Here is a 6270-nt window from a genome sequence, read left to right on the forward strand (position 1 = left end):
GCCTTGGATGGTGAACCTTCACTGAAAAGACACCTTCCACTGAAAAGTCAGCCTGTTTATCTAATGCATGCTGTAGCCAGGCTATTTTACTGGCAGTAATTGATACTTTTCTGTCCTCGTTCTGATGTTCTATACCCATCACCTGCTTTTAAATCCACCTTTATAGAACAGTACTGAATCAATGCCCAGAAACCAACCTGCAGAAAGAGAAATGTGAAAACAGGATTGGGAGCTACAGTGGGGAATCAGTCTAAGGAGTTACATATTTACACTTGAAAAGAATATAGTCTTAAGTCCTTTACTCTGCAGGACAGACCTAATATGGCTCAAGCTAGGTATGCAGGAAAAAGGCCAGCTGTGAATAGCTTCAATAACAAGCTTGCTACAAAAACAAACCAAACCAAAACAGAAAACACCACCACATAGAAACCTTCAAACCAGTCCCCATGTTATAGAGGTTCATGAGGTAGTTATTACAGTGTGTTTATAAAGATAACCTCCTTTTATAAATCCAGGTAGCATTTTGCTGCTTGAATACAAGATAGGCACAATTTTCCCATAGTTATAACCCTTGTCATTTATAATTAAAGCTTCTGAAATATAAATCAGTAATAAGAGCTGAGGTGAAATAGCCTCAGAGAAGTCTCCTTTGTTAAGACTATGTAAGAATTGATTTGTCTCTGGATAGTCTGTTATGTGTGTTATTCTGGAAACCCACTTTACCAGTTTTTCAGTGTGGATAGAAACCTGCATCTCAGTAGCAACAACAAAAAGAGCTGAATATTTTTCGTTAGTTCCTAAAACAGCCATATTCTTTGATGATGTGCCATCAGCCAGAATTCATGTTGCTAAAGTGCAGGGAGCATCCCTATATGGAGGCATGCTCAGTGTATGTGTCCACTGAGCATCATTTGATCTTAACATCAGTCACGCTGGGAAACTGCAGTGCTATGACAGCTACTGCATTTCAAAGACTTTATTGCTTTAACATCCTGCCCCTAATCGACTCAGCCAGAAAAGATCAAGCCTAAAGTATCAGAAGTATCAGTGTTGATTTTTCTTGTTAACTCCCAAAGCTAATTACTGCTTAAACTGACCTTTCATTTTCCTATACATCCATACATAGTTGTACAATGCAAACAATGCAGCTGCTCAACAGCTATCAGAGATCTTCTCTTGGACAAGACCACAAAAAAAAAAAAAAAAAAAAAAAAAAAAAAAAATGGAAAGTGGATGGTTAGGGGAGAAGATATGAACAATGAGAATCAAGGGTGAACTGGCAAGGTCCCAACATCCTGGTAACCTATACCCTGACTGCAGGAGTCATCTCTGCGTTCCTAGTGATCTGCAGCGAAACCAAGACTTAACACTTAGTGAGAAAATTCTGCTTGGACACTTCCCCTGTGAAAAAAACCTGTCCCTTAACAGCTATAGCATTTTACTAGCACATACTAAACATATTTAGTACAAGTTTATGTAATCCATATAGTCACAGACTATCCCACGCCGGCAGGGATCTTTCCAACCAGCTTTTGGCTCCACACAGCATCACCCAAAATCAGACCAAATGTTTGAAAGCGGTGTCCAGACGCTCCTTGACCTCCGGCAGCTCGGTGCTGTGTGCCCAGTCCCCGGGCAGCCTGTCCCAGTGCCCAACCACCTCTGGGAGCAGAACCCTTCCCTAACCCCCAGCCTGACCCTCCCCTGTCCCAGCTCCATGCCGAGCCCTCGGGTCCTGTCGCTGTCCCCAGAGAGCAGAGCTCAGCGCCTGCCCCTCCGCTCCCCGTGAGGGAGCTGCAGGCCGCCATGAGGCCTCCCCTCATCTCCTCTGCTATGGGCTGAACAAACCAAGGGCCCTCAGCTGCTCCTCACACGCCTTGCCCTCTGGGCCCTTCACCATCCTCACAGCCTCCTCTGGGGGCTCTCTAATGGCTTTATGCCCCTACGGTACTGCGGCACCCCAACCCGCACGCAGTGCTTGAGGCGAGGCCAAGCAGAGCAGGAGGATCCCTTCCCTCGGCCTGCCGGCAGCTCTGGGCCTGAGGCACCCCAGGCATGGTTGGCCCTGCGGGCTGCCGTGGCGCTGGTGGATCGTGTTTGGCTCCTCATCCACTGGCACAACTTAGGGTTAATTCCTTCCTACAACCCTCCCAAAACTCCTAAAAGACATATATTGCCCTAATCTTATGTTCCATGCAACATGCCAGCTGACTGGATGCTGGGAGGGAAGCATGAGAAATCAAGGTGACACATCCTGCAGTAGCAGCAGATGGGGTGTTTCAATGTACTTGCAGCCTGTTACCTTGTTTTTAAATCTCAAAAGCTTTGCTGTGTTTTGTTTCTATACTTTTTTTCATTTATTGTCTACATCTTCATTAGTTTGAGGACATGGAGGTTATTAGGAAGGGTGGAAAGCAGTGTCATAATCACAGAGCAGCTGCTGAAATCAGTGTGACTTTTCTTCCTGCCACTATGGAGAGTACAGCTGAGCCTGTTGCCTCCTGCTAACCCAAGCTTGTTTGGCACAAGAAGATGTTTAGCTGTCTTGCCTTCACAGTGGTACAAGCAACATGCTCCAGCTTCAGCGAGATACTCTTCCTGTCTGTGGGCACAGGGCAGTGCACAACCTCCTCTGTGCCCATGCCTCAGACACAGATGCTCAGCTGTGTCTGGGACATGGGACCAGGAGGGAAGGTTCTGCACCACCACAGAGCTATCACCGCTGCAGTCCTCGCAGTGCACACAGCAGTAACACAGCCATGTGCCCCTGCGGTGTGACCTGCTGGGGTCTGGCGGTCACAGTACTGTGCAGTGCTAATGAATGCTGCACCTTTCATCATTCTTCTGTTTCTCCCTCCTGCCCCCTTGAAGATGCATGGCACTTTTTAAACAGAATTTCCTTCTTTTTTTTTTTTTTTTTTTTTTTTACAGTACTGTTCTTGGCTAGTAGCTTGTTTTAACAGAAAGATCTGTTCTATCTAATCATCCATGTCTTAGCTATACATTTATAGATGGAGAAGGATGGATGGACGGGTGAATGCATGTATGTGTACTGATACCCATGGATTCATGCACAAAGAGCAAATCCCACTGAGCTAACAAGGGCATGGCTATGCTGTGAGTCCAGGAAAAAGTGACTGTAATATGTCATCTTGGCAGGGTAATTAGCTTGGGTAGCACACGGCCCAGTGTGCCTACACTCTAGCATCTGTGATAGACTGGGTATCTCTCTGTGCAAAGTCCTGTCTTTCTTGTCCTTGCTTCATGTTTTTAAGGAAATGAAGGAGGAGCCAGTGGCATATCCATGTGTAGCTTCTCAATGTCCGATCTGGGAGCACCAGTTGTGTTCCCTTACTATGCTTCTAACTCAGTGGATTTAAAAAACCCTATCCACAACCAGTGCTTCACCACATTGTGAAGGTCTTTCAAGGGGCCTGCAGGCCACTTTGTGCCACAAAGTCTACTTAGAATACCCATCCTTATACTTTGGTTATGCGTATTGATTGTGGATTATTAACTATGGAGCATTTTCAGTCTGCAAAGGAAAAACATCTCTCAGTAAATTAAATTGATGGGGGGGACATAAATATTTGCTATTCTCACTTTGCTTGATTATGGTATTAAGTTTTATAGTTTATTGCATTCTTATGCTTCATGTTTCTCATTTAAACAGTGGTGACTAATCAGCACTTACCATTTTGTTTAACCCCTCTTCCTAAGACTAGCATGCTGTGATAGCTTTTTGTAACAGTAAATCAGGGCAGACCCTGCTTAATATTTTAAATATTTAAAAACTGCATTTTCCTTTTTCATTAAAACAGCCTTTTAACAGTATTTCTGAGATAACAAGTCAGAATGCTGTTACAGAAATGATGTCTAGGTCTAATTTCTAAAATGTAATATATAAAAAAAAAATAAAATGTTTCTACCTGTGAAAAATTAATTAGATTAAATAATGACCTTGATATAATTTCCCTTGGTGACCTTTATCAAGGAAATAAGAAATTCTTTCTTAGTTATTAAAGAAATCATGACAAAGTAGTTTCTGTGAACTCAGTTAGGAGAGTCTAAATAGTAACTTTGTGGATCTGCAGATACATCAGAATGGTAAACACAATGGGTTTGCCACTTTTTGTTTTCCACAAAAGAACAGGAACCAACTGCACAATGGACCAAAGTTAAGCTGCAGTCCTTGCCAGTGGCTCCACAGAAAGAGTGCAGTCTGCCAAACTGTAGCATATTACAAACTTAATTACCTATGAGAGGTTAGGCATAATTCATGCCCAAGTAAAATACCATCATCTCCAACCTGCGTGACCAACAGCCATTTGCTGCACTTCTATGAGCCACCTAGCTGCAAGTTGCCAAACTCCTGTGAGACCACTGCCCTGGGGAATGGAAACTCGCAAGCACGTGTATTTAAGTGATCATTGGTTAACAGGAGGCACAATATGAGCATATACATCCCTCAAAAGACAACAGATTATATGTGGGCAGGCAGAGACAGAAGCGTACATCATCGACAAACCATTAACTCGCAAGCTCAGCAACACTGATACACAAAATGGCCTGGCCATGTCAGCAATGTGAAGACATCATACCCTCCCTCAGTTACTGATACAAAACTGAACCTCACTCCAGTGCTACACAACACTCATTTCTGCACCAAAGCTGCCCTCCTGTAACCGCCCCATCCCCAGCTCCCCAGAAAACTGGCAGGACTCCTCGAGCACTCACAGGGCTGGCAGGAACACGCTCCCTGGGAACAGGCACTTGCAAATTTCTGGATGCCTGCTGCAATGAGGTCAGCCCGAGTGCCCTCGCAGTTGTCTTTACCAGGTATCATGTCCACAGTCTCTGGGAGCACAGAATGAAATCTTAAGCTGTGTGCAGTAAGAGGGGCCAATTTTACCTTTCTTGGTTTAAAAGGGTTAGGCCTAAATTCTTTAGGCATTTTGGAAGAGCTTTAAGAGTGAAGAGATTTTTAACAGTGTGTGAACACAGCATCTTGTCCTTGCTCTTTAAAGAGCAGCAAAAGGGACACTTTGCAGACACTGTCCCTTCCCCAAACACATTTTTGAATGCGGTGCAAACAACGTACAAGCCGTCATCCACTCCAAGCAAAGTCAGTCTGTCCAGAGCTGGAGTTTCTCCACCATATGAACAAGGAATGGGACCTCCTGAAAGCCAAATACTGGTTAAGAGCTGCACAGCTGTGCAAAATAGGATAAATGCAAGGATCTCCACATTTCTTCCCATAGAGCCCCAGTGGATTTGCTGCTTGAGCAGCTCTGTTTTCTTCCCCCATCTCTAAGTGGAAACTGCTGCTCTTTGCCAGGTTGTGGGCATATCATTTAAACTCCCTTGGGCTAGAATCAGTTATTTGCAAGGAGTTGCTCCACACAGCTCAGATCAGGAGTTTGCATCCACTTCTGCTGAATTCAACACTGGCTGCCCACACCTGCTCAGTCCACGCTGTCTGCTTAGTGGGAGCCAAAGGGCAGCAATTCCTGCATGCCACGGCCACCTGTATGTTTCTACAGCATCCATATGGGGAGAGGCAAACACTCCTTGGGATGCTGCAACTCACTGTGACTATCATGGCAGTCTCACAAACAGCCTCTGCTTGAAAACGTGCAAACAGTTTGCAGGATTGGTGCTACTCTTGGGTGGCTCGCGGAAGGAACATTGTTGTTTTATCCTGTATCGGTAAAGAGCAACGATCAGTGTTAGAAAGATAAACCATGTTTCGTCTGACAGGGCTGGTACCACCCTGAAAGCTTTGGTTACACGTGAATTACCCAATTCTGCTCGCGTTGCTGCTTCACTATTGATCCAGGTCTGTGTGACAGCTTTATCATTTAATCACCTGGGCTTAGTGCTCCAAGTCCAAACAGTGAAATTACTGAAATGCTCTTCTTCCAATAATAAAGAAAAAAGGTAGTATTTTTCAGTGCTCATCTAATAGGCTTCTGCGAAACAGCTGCCTTCAAAATTCATTTGATAAACTGTCATCTGTTTCTTGAGGGATTTATCTAACCTTGTTGTTTATCAATACTTCTGTAATAAATGCAAGCCTTTCTTAGACTACAAAAAACAGGGTAGTCAGTGGTAACTTAAAGTTACCATTTCTGTGTGCAGTGCTTGAAGGGTCAGCATGCAGGCATGTGCTACACAGAAGGGAGCTGCTGCCTATTTTATTTCTAGCTAGTTGTGCATTTGCACAGCCACAAGCCAGGGCTTGATGGAAAAGCATTCAAGTTTATACCC

Source organism: Anas acuta, chromosome 7, assembly GCF_963932015.1.
Source record: "Anas acuta chromosome 7, bAnaAcu1.1, whole genome shotgun sequence".
Lineage (NCBI taxonomy): Eukaryota > Metazoa > Chordata > Aves > Anseriformes > Anatidae > Anas > Anas acuta.